At 37.3% G+C, this 13,270-nt stretch overlaps 1 pseudogene; it reads left to right on the top strand.

The window, feature by feature from the left end:
- The first annotated feature begins 1,235 nt into the window (after window positions 1–1,235).
- On the top strand, window positions 1,236–1,345 carry LOC122807877 (annotated as a pseudogene).
- The last annotated feature ends 11,925 nt before the right edge of the window (window positions 1,346–13,270 follow it).

Here is a 13,270-nt window from a genome sequence, read left to right as displayed (position 1 = left end):
TCATCTTCATATGTGTATCCTGTTTTGTATAGCAGTTGCCATAGTGCATTAATACCATGAAGTGTTAATAAGCTGCTTTCTGTAGTATGAGGTTTACTTCATTTGCTTGCTGTGACTCTGAACCAGATGGTACTTTGGGGTAATTGGGAAGCTGGACTAGGCTTCTGAATGGTCGCCTGGACTACATGGCTAGTAACTACCTATGGACCTATTGAGATCCAAGGATAAATAATATATGCTATAATTTAAATTGTCTACCTGACTATGGATCTAAAAAAATGATGAAGCATATTATATTAGGTAGTAATGCACATGTGCAATTGCATGTTCCAGAAGTTTCACCTTTGGTTCTTGTAGATTGCACCTGCTTCATATCCCCAAATAAGTGCATGGAAAAATCAGTTATATCTCTGGATCTGTATATATATATATATATATATATATATATATATATATATATATATATATATATATATATATTGTATAATGTTAATTTGGTAATAAAATATCAAATCCTTTACAATGACTTTACAAGCCCTCTACCCAAAATGTGTTAACTTTATATTTTAGTATATTTTTTCTGGTTAGGCAATGGAAAAGATAAGAACCAAGCAGACATACTAATTTCCAAAGCAATAAGCTGATTTTGAAATAATATGACAACTATCATATTAAACAAATTATCCAAGTCTTTGGGAGGTCTGGAAGAAACATTTAATTTTCCTGAGACCAAAATATGCCAGAATCCATTGTAGCTATTGGTTTCAAGTAGGATGGCAGCTACTTAGAATTAAGGCTCTAGCTCTCTTGATTTGAATGCACTGCCACTGACATTTATTCTGTAGGCTATATAGATGGTTTCAAAAAATAGGACAAAATAAACAGAGAATGACAGATGAGAAGGCAATAATAAAAATGAATAAGATTATGGCAGCTGTTATCAGACTACGTCTTTTACATTTGACATATTATTATGTGAAAATAAATAGAACCATCTGGTCTCAGTGCTTATAAAAGGAAGAACTATAGTTATTTGCACAAAAATACCTGTTTTACCCCTTTCTCATGCATAACTTATTATTTACATATCTGTCTCTGGAAGCTGGCTGTGATTTTTCTCTGATCATTTTATTTGTATGTTTCGAATTGCTGACCAATTCAAAGCTATATTTTTCCCTTCAAAGATACATTCTCAAATCGAAAACAAAAATATCAGTATTAAAAAGCTTACACATAGCTTTGCGCAGTGGCAGTATCATAGCCAATGAGGTTTATCCGAGGCGTGATTATTGCTAAAAAGCTTACACATTAATAGTTATTACAATAATGAGCAGCGCAGTGGTGCATTGGTTAACATTGTCATCTCACAGCAAGAGATCCTCTGGTTTGATTCTCGGCTGGGTGCCTTGTATGCAGAGTCTGCATGTCCTCCCTGTGTTTTTGTGGGTTTCCAACAGATACTCCGGTTTCCTTCTACAATTCAAAGACATGCTTCAGGACTGTTTCTCCCCAGGCCTCCGCTGAAAATAGGCTCTGTCCTAGTCAGACTTTCCAAGTCGACAAACGTTAAATAAACAAAATGAAATTCTAGTCACATGGTCTGAATTTCCAGGAAAGGTAGTAAACTGATTTCAATCTAGTGTGTGATTACCCAACAATTTTTGTGTGCCATACAAAAAGCAGAATAATGGAGGTTTCTATATTCAGATCTTTGAATAAATCAAACTTGATACAGTATGTGCAGAAAATATTAATTCAAATCTAAATAATTCTATGTGGACAGTTTACTCCATAATGATAAATTCCTTGAAATCCTTGTTTTTTATGGGTTAGTATAACATAAAAATTCCAGAAATGTTATAAGGATTTCATCCAGTTGTGCAGCAATGAGGGCTGGAGCCCTTACTGCCAACAACCAGATGACACAAACTCAATTAGCAATTCAGGTGAGATGGGGGTGGGGAGGGCTACAACTTTTTTCCTGTATGTCTGCCGGAGGGGGGGGGGTAGTAACTCTCCAACTGTTTGCTCTATTACAACCAGGGTAAACTGAGACTGGACCTGACATTAGGCCACATTTTTAAAAAGGGTGTGGATGTGGCTGCCCGGGACAGAAACTGTGGTAGCACTCACTGAGTGCATGTGGAAGTGTGTCTGCCTCCTTTGGAAGTGTTGATGGCCCATCAGTTAGGGATTAAAGACTTAGAATAAAAAATCCCTTGTGGATGCCTTGATGATACCCTTGTAATGGACCACTCTCATCGATTTGCTAACAAATAGGCTTTGTTGCATCTTTCTCCACAGGGAATAAATGGCCAGTGGATCTCTTGCTCGAGTAAGGAATGAATGGATGATTGTAACAGGAGCTTGATAGTCAGGAGTTCTGGGAACAGAAGAAGAATTAAATGTTATAAGGACTTCATGTAAATGGTAAGTAGTAGGCCTGGTCATAACTCACAAATTGTTATTAAAACAAGATCAAAACTAAAAACTATTTCACCCATATGATATTTATGAGAAAAGCTTTACATTTTTATAAGTCACCATAATTATATGCAATGGACTGGGATTAGAATTACAAAGGGCCAGGTGGCAAGGCTATAGCAGGGAGGCACTGTCCCATACTTTAGCTAAGAATGAATCCTGGTGGTGGTTCACCAATTGCATCTCTGTAGAAGACTGTGTGACCTTAAGCAGGATGCTTAACCAGACAGCTCTTGGAGACAACAGAGAACTTGGGCTAGGTTGCTCAATGGTCCCATTCTTTGCAAGCCTAGTAACCACCTATAAATCTATGAACTAGCCACAACAAGTGAATTTGAGATGATATTATGTGTAGATCTAAAGTTAAAAACCCTTCCTCAATTAAGTCATGATACGTACAGAAATTGAAATCAAAATCCTATAAAAGGCATGTCTGTGATAATCACAGACTAATTTGCCACTGTAATATATACTTCATATCTCCTCAGTGGTAATATAAACAAGGGCATGTGTTTGCAAACTTCAGCAACATTCACCAGCTGCTCAAGATGGTTGTAAACTGAACTTTAAAATAATGCTGGGGAAAGATGATGCATTTCCAAGACAGCCTATCTAGATCTCACCAAGGCTTTCAACACCATCCCCCACTCTGGAATTATTGACAAACTCACCAAACTAGGTATAAATCCCTATGTCACAATAAGGGTTGCCAACTGGCTCACTGACCGAACCCACAAGGTTCAGTCCTAGGTCCTCTCCTGTTTGGTAGCTACTTCTCTGAAGTACAGGCTAACAAAGAAGGTCTTTGGCTAACAAAGTTCGCAGATGACTGCAAACTAGGAGCCATAATCAAATCTCCTAATGATGTGGACATCCTACAAAAGGGCCTCACTGAGACAGATGCCTGGTGTCAAAGCCATGGCCTCAAGCTCAATGCCAAAAAGTGCATTGTCATCCCTTTTGAAACTCTGTACCCATGAACTACCATATAGGCGGTAGTCTACTTAACACCGAAAGTGTAATAAGAGACCTTGGGACACAGGTGGGCAGTAGTCTCTCCTTTGATAATCACATCGCCACAGTAGTCCGGAAATCCTTCTATGTGGCACACCTCATTACAAAAGGTTTCTCATCCAGGAAAAAAGAGGTCATTGTTCTCCTCTACTCATCACTCATTAGACCCATTATAGAGTACAACGCCCCTTTTGGTATGTACCTCACAAGACATCTACAACAACTGGAAAGGCCACAGAAATACCTCACAAAGAGGATTACTGGCCTCCAACTGTCTCAAAAAAATTCAGCTTTACTCTGTCGCATATCGCCTACTCAGAGGTGATCTCTGCCTAACATACAAAGCTATGTCAAACCCAGAGCTGTTGGACATGCTCCACGTAAATAAATCCCATTCCCTCTGAGCTACATGCTCTAGGGACCTAAACATTGTCACCACAATAAACAGAACATGCTGGAGGGATAGATTCCTGTATCAGAGACTTTCCATACTCTGGAACAAACTACCTATCTATATCAAACAAAGCTCCTCATTAGCACTCTTCAAGAAAAATCTTGATGATTGGATGGGAGATAGGAAATTCACCCCGGGGATCACTTCTGTGGGTCTGCTTGACAGGGGCACAGGAAAATAATTTTCTTGTGTGGCAAAAGCCAAGGTACCATTTGCCTAGACTTATAGTGGCCCTAGGGCCAATAGTCTAGTACCTACCTATGAACCTATTCTATATAAATGAGGGCAATTACTAAAGCATGTTCTTTTCTCCCAAATATCTGCCAGCAGACAATTGCTATAAATACTGTCATTTGACTGCATTTTTTGGTGGTTATACTATGAAGATATTAGCTGTATGTGGTACTTATGTACTGATCACTTATTTTGCACATTACTGCCACTTCTGTTGAAAAATGTTCTGTGGGTATCAGCAGCAAAATTTATTTTCTGAAATTAACTGAAAATATCCTGAAGGTATACAATTTGATATGTAATGAGCAGGTTTAAAAAGTTGCACCGTACTGCACACTTCTCAGTCTTTCTCAATAAAACAACTACATTATGGCTTGTGCACATTCAGGGTGCAGTAATGTAGCTGTCATTTTTAAGTGTTGCTAGGATACATCTTCAATTGCTGTAAGGTTTAAAGTGGACTAATATCAGAGTTTCCTAGAGTGCTAGTTACTGAAATAATCTGATGCTAAATAGGCTGCATTCAGTATTATGTGTATTGCATGCTGATTAAAATGACTAGTACATGGGAGTTAGCAGTTACTGATCCACTTACTAGAATTTCTAATACACCACAGTGTTAAGATATGGCTTATGGATATTGACATATTTCTATTTCCGATGCATGTGTGGTGTGTGCAATGTGCTCATCATGACAATGACTGAACTGGGGAATGATAAATTAACTGAGGTCCTTAGGCAGCATCTGAATCTCCAGTGAGACAGTGGTGTACTGGTCTGATATAGGTTGCAGGGTGAGTGTTCTGGGAGTAACTAACCAGTGCAGGCCTGCTGTCGGTGTGTTGTGATCCATGCATGCCAATAAGAAAGGGATATAGAGATCTCAAGGTATGTCACGGGTGCAAGTTCACCACCAACCCTACACTCACTGATACAAAATTGTTCATTTTGTTACAAAACAAACATGGTCCCACATACTTACAGGACAGTATGACTACAGATATGCAGTACACATTTTTGGGCAACTCAGCTTGTGGCTTCAGTTTCAATGTTGTGCCACCTCTTGTGACTATCCCTGTAGGACAATGTGTTGCAGAGATTTGTTGACTAAGTTGGTCCCACTAGGAAAATTGCCTCTTTTCTGGGGATACCTGAGGTGGTATTCATGCTAATAAGAGGAAATTTGGCCAGGATACAGAGGAACTTCCCCTACCTTTTTCTGATCATTAGGTGGAGTCAGACGGATACCACTAGTGCTTCAAGAATTCCAAGATTGAGGAAGGACTAAACATTGTTGTTGGAGAAATTCTGGAGAGAGGGAGAGAATCACAGCAAGATTAATTCTTAGTTACAGAGTTGAAGAGTAGAGGTTTGGATACAGAGATATTGGAGAACCTGATGAAGGAAAGACAACCAAAAGAAGGTGGGGAGGTGAGTTAGAGTGCTATGTCAGACTGAGGATTTTGGGATCAGTCTGATAATAAAGTTGATACCTTGGCATGGAAACAGATTTCAGAGGATGAAAATGATCGAATAATGAGTTTTACGAATATGCCTCTGCAGCCAATACCGTGGATGGCAGAAATGAAGTAAATAAAAATGTATATAAATGCTAAAAAGCAAGGAACAAGAAGCAGTATACAACATAAAAAGAAGTTTTTGTCAGAAGCAAAAGTTCATCAGTAGTTCAGAAAAAAAGGCCAGTGATAAGATTACAACCAAAACCACTGCTATACTATATTGGCATTACGATATACTTTATTTTTTTATTTTTATTTTTTTTCAGGGAGGATATACTTTATATGTTTACAGCTTTGATACATTTGGGGTCAGCAGATGTTTGTGAAGTAACTTTCAACACTTTTTCAAGTGTGGAAAAACTTATGGGTGAAATAGAAAAAAGAAATAACATATCACCTTAGGAAAAAAAATACTTTTCAGAACTTTAGCTTCAGGTTAAAAAGAAAAGGGACCATGCAATTCAGAACTTCGGACAAGGAAGAATTTGAACTTAAAACTTTTTTCTCACAATATGTGGTGAAGTTTAGTTTGAGAAAGAGAAAAAGAATAAAGAACAGAAAAAAAACTGCACAAAAAATGGAAAGGAAAGACAGGCATTTTGGGACTAAATGTGAAAAGCACAAGAAATGATATGAGAGGTGTAATGGCTGTTGAATTGTGCAAAAAGGAAAACAAGATGGCTGCATGATATTTGCTGGATGCAAGATGTGTTTAAAAAGAAAAAAGAAAAAAAACAGAACTTGTATGGAGAAAAAGATCATATGCTAAGAAGGATATGAAGTGTGTTCTGCATTACTAGTGTTGATAAGAGAAGAGAAAGTACAATATTAGATGTGACAGTTATGATAAAAGGAAGGGTGGTAATATGTGACTTGAGGAAAAATGGAAATAGTGTGAGTTTAATAGTCATATTTGGGTATGAAAACTTATAAAGTGAAAGTTCTGAAAATTAAAAAAAAAGTGTGATAGTGAACATGTCATTAGTAACGACTGCTGTGTTTATCTGTAAAGTAAGAAATGAACAATAAAAAATAACATAAGATATAAAGGTGATAAAAAATGATGTGATGTAGAAACTAGAGAGAATGAAAAAGTAGAGAGTGGATGCACAAAAGGAGAATTTTTAAACAGAGTTATGTTTTTGTGTTTAAGTGAGATGAAGGAAATTGTGGGCGGGATAGAAGAAGTACATTTTTCAAACCATAGGACAATATGGGCTATGTTTAGAAATAAAGAAAGAAGGAAAGATAATGAAATGGTTAACAGGGGATGTATGTAAAAAAAAGAAAGAAAGAAATGAAGAAGGATGGTAGCAGACTATGAAAAGAACGCATGCCGATGAGAATATTTTATAAATGCTGGACACAGTAACTGAAGCATCACAATATTAAACTAAAAACACAGTATTAATCCTTTAATCCTTCATCAGTGTCATCATTCACAGAGTGTTAATCCTTTAGTCCTTCTTCAGTGTCATCATCCACAAACAGAGTATTAATCCTTTAGTCCTTCCTCAGTGTCATCATCCACAGAGTATTAATCCTTTAGTCCTTCTTCAGTGTCATCATCCACAGAGTATTAATCCTTTAGTCCTTCCTCAGTGTCATCATCCACAAACAGTATTAATCCTTTAGTCCTTCCTCAGTGTCATCATCCACAGAGTATTAATCCTTTAATCCTTCTTCAGTGTCATCATTCACAGAGTATTAATCCTTTAGTCCTTCCTCAGTGTCATCATCCACAAACAGTATTAATCCTTTAGTCCTTCTCAGTGTCATCATCCACAAACAGAGTATTAATCCTTTAGTCCTTCCTCAGTGTCATCATCCTCAAACAGTATTAATCCTTTAGTCCTTCCTCAGTGTCATCATCCACAAACAGAGCATTAATCCTTTAGTCCTTCCTCAGTGTCATCATCCACAGAGTATTAATCCTTTAGTCCTTCCTCAGTGTCATCATCCACAGAGTATTAATTCTTTAGTCCTTCCTCAGTGTCATCATCCACAGAGTATTAATCCTTTAGTCCTTCCTCAGTGTCATCATCCACAAACAGTATTAATCCTTTAGTCCTTCTCAGTGTCATCATCCACAAACAGAGTATTAATCCTTTAGTCCTTCCTCAGTGTCATCATCCTCAAACAGTATTAATCCTTTAGTCCTTCCTCAGTGTCATCATCCACAAACAGAGCATTAATCCTTTAGTCCTTCCTCAGTGTCATCATCCACAGAGTATTAATCCTTTAGTCCTTCCTCAGTGTCATCATCCACAAACAGAGTATTAATCCTTTAGTCCTTCCTCAGTGTCATCATCCACAGAGTATTAATCCTTTAGTCCTTCCTCAGTGTCATCATCCACAAACAGAGTATTAATCCTTTAGTCCTTCCTCAGTGTCATCATCCACAAACAGTATTAATCCTTTAGTCCTTCCTCAGTGTCATCATCCACAAACAGAGTATTAATCCTTTAGTCCTTCCTCAGTGTCATCATCCATGAATTGCTGATATTCATCTTCTGGTACTTTGATGTATCATAATGCAGGTCTGATATAAGGACAGGGAGACATTGATGCTAACATGTTACTCTAGTCTGCATTTTGGCACAAAAAGTGAAAATACTATACAATTTTGGTTTCTACCTCATATTATCAGACTATGTATACCACACCTAATTTACCAGGAATGATTTTATCATTGTCCCATAGACCACTATGATACATTTAAGGAAACGTACTGCAATAGTGCCACTTTCCTATGGGGGGGGGCTACATCTACTCCACTCCTAATATCGAGCCTCTGGCCCTATACCTTGCATCTGTAAATATATTTTCTATAATGCTGCAGCAAACTGAATAAAATTGAATAAATGTATTTCCCTTTTATTTCTTTTTTCTCTGTGTTGGTGCAGCTTCAGAGATAATATGCATAGATATCAGAATTAGTACAGCAGGTGGGGGCAGGGTGGGCACACTTCCCAGCAAAAGTCCTGTTTACTGAAGACTAGGAACCTGTGGTTGGTTGTACATGAGGCAGTGGTGACTGATATTTGATACTTTGAAGCACACTCATTTTTTTCCCCTTAAATGCATACTGAAGGACAAAACCTTTATTAGTTCAAGAACAGGAATGATGACTTCATCAGACCAAGCACACGCTGTGATATATGATCCTTTTTTAACCTGCATGCTTTTTTGGTACAACTCTTTTGTAGGTGATTGAGGATGAGCCATGGCCCATTGGAGTAGAGTCTTAATCTAGAAGGAACAATTCTAAAGGTATACATTTACTGATATATGGAGTCATCTGCATTGTAATTCACTCATATACATTACTTATATCCAAGGGTTAAGTGACTACGGAGAACCTGTCTCTTGTTTCTTAGCTTCTCCATACACAGGGATAAAGTACATTGGGAGGGTGACTGGCTGGCAAATGAAGAATTACTAACATGTGCTTCATAACCATATATGTAGCTCAGCAGCTGAATGCATTCTGGTTAATGTATATTTTTCCATCTATATCTACATGGGTATAGTAACAACAACAGGGACCCTTGGGCTGTAAGCTATTTTATTAAACAAATCCATGCCCCACTTACCTCTTTTTCAGAACCCTCCCAAAACGATTTTGGCTTAGAAAGTTGATTGATGAATTGGCTTACTACACCAGCCTATCCAAACCCCCTTCCCAGCTCTTTCATTGAAGAGCAAAAATAAATAAATAAATAAGAAACAAACAGGGTATTAATCCTTTAGTCCTTTCTCAGTGGCATCATCATCCACAGAGTATTAATCCTTTAGTCCTTCCTCAGTGTCATCATTCACAAAAAGAGTATTAATCCTTTAGTCTTTCTTCAGTGTCATCATCCACAGAGTATTAATCCTTTAGTCCTTCCTCAGTGTCATCATCCACAGAGTATTAATCCTTTAGTCCTTCCTCAGTGTCATCATCCACAGAGTATTAATCTTTTAGTCCTTCCTCAGTGTCATTATCCACAAACAGTTAAGAGACAACAAACTGCTAAAGAGCTTTTTCTGTACAGACATTTTGGCACATAGAAAAAAAAACATGCTGCAGGAGGTGAATTACAGTGTCTCAGTCACACCTTCTAATACTTTGCAACTAGGGCAATTTCCCCTTTCACTCCACCCTTGCTACACTATAGATCTTGTGAAACTTATGTAGATCTCTGCTTCACAGTACATAACTGCTGGGAATCTGTCATTGATTTGGAATGCTGAAGTCTGGAACATTCCAGCAGTGACCTGTCAAAAAAATCAACAATTAGGTTGCTTTTGATTGAAAGGGCCATGGACCCAGCACGCTACGTAGAGACACACGCGCGTGTGTGTGTGTGTGTGTGTGTGTGTGTGTGTGTGTGTGTGTGTGTGTGTGTGTGTGTGTGTGTGTGTGTGTGTGTGTGTCTGTGTGTGGTGAGGTGCACACATCTTGTATACAGCTTACGCCAGTTACCTGGACGTGTTCTTCTGTCTGACAGCAACATTTTTGTAAGCCATGTAGACTGAGATGAGACCCAGGCAATAGATAAATATTGTTACTTGCTGTAGACACTGAAATGCTTTTTTCTAAGACCTCCTATGCTGTCAGTATATTCACCTGTATAGTTATAAGTGCTGGAAATACAAGTTATAACTGCTGCAAATACAAGTAACATTTTAATGTTGTTAAACTGAGATCAGCTAGAAATGCCTGCCATTCTTCCATTTTTCAACAATTTTTTTTTACTTTTGTATTTTAAGATTAATATATGCAGTATTATAGAAGTATGGACCAAGGCACTAACAGTTAGCATTAACCTTTGCTGATGCAGACAAATGAAGAAGTGCACGTGTTATTTCACAATTACTGTCATTTCACTGATCTGTTCTTTCACAATTATTGCCATTTGACCGATACTCACAAATTTGGCATAGCTTCCCATCACTCATATACTTTTGTTGCTGTTGTTGTTGAACCTAGACCTCACTGTTTGACGCATTCTAAATTCAAGCATTGCAATAAAAACAATCTGTCTCGCCTCCTGTTTTCAAACACAGATGACACTAAAGGGCAATAAAGATAAATTAATCTTTTCACATACATCATTCCTGCTTTATAAACCTTACAAAGAAAATATTCTTAGGAATATTTATATGTTTTTGATTACATTAATCTAAATGTTGTATGGATAGGGATAGAGAATGTGCATTGTAATATTTGTAGGAATACGTAAAACAACATCTGAAAATGTAGTTTTACTAACATCTACAAACACCTTCCCAGGTGCTGATTAGCAAATGATAAACAGTGATCTTCCAGTATAATGCCCCTTTATGGCATACAGTTCTAACATGCATTGTTTTGGTATCTCATATTGCTCAGTCCATAATATGCGATATATATTTTATATGGCTCTAAAAAAAACTACATAGAAGAATGTGCTTTTTTGGAGGACAGAAAAAAAATGCAAACCTTGCATAGGACTTCAACTTTTATTCCTCCTAATTTTAAAACTAAAATTTTAAAACTAAAAATACCAAATGTCTTAAAAATAATAAGCACGTTGACTGATGGACGTTTGGGATCTGCCTATTAGTTATGTCGAAAAGGTGAGCTGATATTTAAAAAACACAATAAACATAGAGATATGCAGTATGACACGGTACTGTCCTTAAAGGTAGAAATATAATCCTGTCTCCATGTTGAAATAAGAGACAGGAGTTTAAAAACAGTAAATTGGAGATAGACATGTACTTTCTGAATACATGCTGCAAATATAAAAAAAAAAATAATAATAATAAAATAAACGCAGTAAACACAGTGGCGGCTGGTGACTTCAAATCAAAGGGGGGAGCTATGGGTGGAGCTATGGTACAGTGGGATCAATGCTGGGCATGCTTGCCAATTTACATGAAATAAATGCTCAGTCACCATGGCACATGCTGAATACTCTACACAGCACATTGTTTGCATCAGTAATTCTAAAACCATGCTATGCACAAGGTTTTAAAATATTTCATCTTAAAGCTTACACAAAAGCATACTCAACTGCATTAATATTTGACCTCTGTCTAGTGGAGGTAAATAGGTACTAAATTTTTTTTTATGATATTAATTAATATAGATATAATATTCACTTTTTTCTAAATATCTCAACAACCAAGTAACACAGACAGAACTACTGAGCCTCATATGAAAGTTCTCAGCTAGATGTATAAAATAAACAACACAGTTCTTTTCAGAAGGTATTAGCAGACTTATTTTTTACTTGTTTAATAGACAGATCAATTCATAAATTGAAGAAGAGCCTGGCTGAGATAAGCAGTGTACATGTTTGCTGTTGTAAGGCACCATACTGTAACTCTAAATTTGCTTCAGTGACCTGTTATGATTGCACTCTATGTATTGCAAAGCCATGAAAATTTACTTTCTTAATCACTGCAAAAGTCCCAGACCATTTGGATTCCTTCTTTCCAATACATAGTTCATTTACAGGCTATAAACTTCCTTTGGAGAACTTTACAGAACAATAAACACAGTGCAGACACACTGTTGGATTTATTTTTGTGCAGCAATACCTTTGAATTGGCTTAGAAATACTACACCACTGGACAGGCTTCAGTAACACTTTTAGACATTGATTTGACTGCCATTAAGTAAATGCAAGGTAGTCACCATTTCTATTGCAGACACAGACTTCAAAAGTGCCTAACTTGTTTCTCTCAGAAAAAAAATAGAGGAACACTTTTCTTCTGTACATCTCAGTGTATATCGTCTACAGTTGTAGACTTTCTTTTCTCAGAAACACCAGCACAATACATTTTTTTAAACACATACAAATTAACATAGACTTTGGATTCCTATAAAATTTTTCCAACACTCTATGCACTGTTTTCCACACTTTGCATTTACTAGTGGAATTTCTACATTTTCCCCAAATCAGAGGTACATAGTTTGCAAATGAAATTGAAAGCGGTTGCTGCATTTTTAGTGTGGACATTAGGAGTCAGACACCTAACTCAGTTTAAGAAGTGCAGTGTTAAAAAAGAGTAACTGACTGTGTCTGTCTCCGACCATCACGAACTGAAGTTAGGGAGGATTGGAGCTCTTTCCTCACTCTGCTCGAACTGCGTAAGCTAAAAAAAAAAAAAAAAAACTAAGCAAACAAAGTTGAATGCTAATGCAATGGTAGCCCTGTAGCAAGTAATCTAAGTACTGTGCTATCACTACTGATTGTTTCTCACTCTCTTTTTCAAGAAAAGAGCAAGAACCAATCAGTAGCCATCCAGCTGTCTACGTGACGTATGTGACTGCAGACGTGGCAGTTCGATCCCCTTCCACTTCACTGTGAGGTTAACCGCATAGACTTCTGGGCATCACACTGATGCCTTTTCTCTCCTTAATCTCGACTGCTTTTCAGAAGTCCAGATTTACAGAAACTAATAAAAAAAATAACAAAAAAAACCCCCAGAACTCGATGAGCATGCACAGTTCGAGTTCCGGGACTTTGCGAGTCAGTCGGACTCGCTTGGAGCACTACACTACAGCCACTAAATATTTTAATTT

This window comes from Protopterus annectens, chromosome 7.part1 (assembly GCF_019279795.1).
Source record: "Protopterus annectens isolate FY-2018-M chromosome 7.part1, PAN1.0, whole genome shotgun sequence".
NCBI lineage: Eukaryota > Metazoa > Chordata > Ceratodontiformes > Protopteridae > Protopterus > Protopterus annectens.
This window is presented reverse-complemented; position numbering and strand designations above follow the sequence as displayed.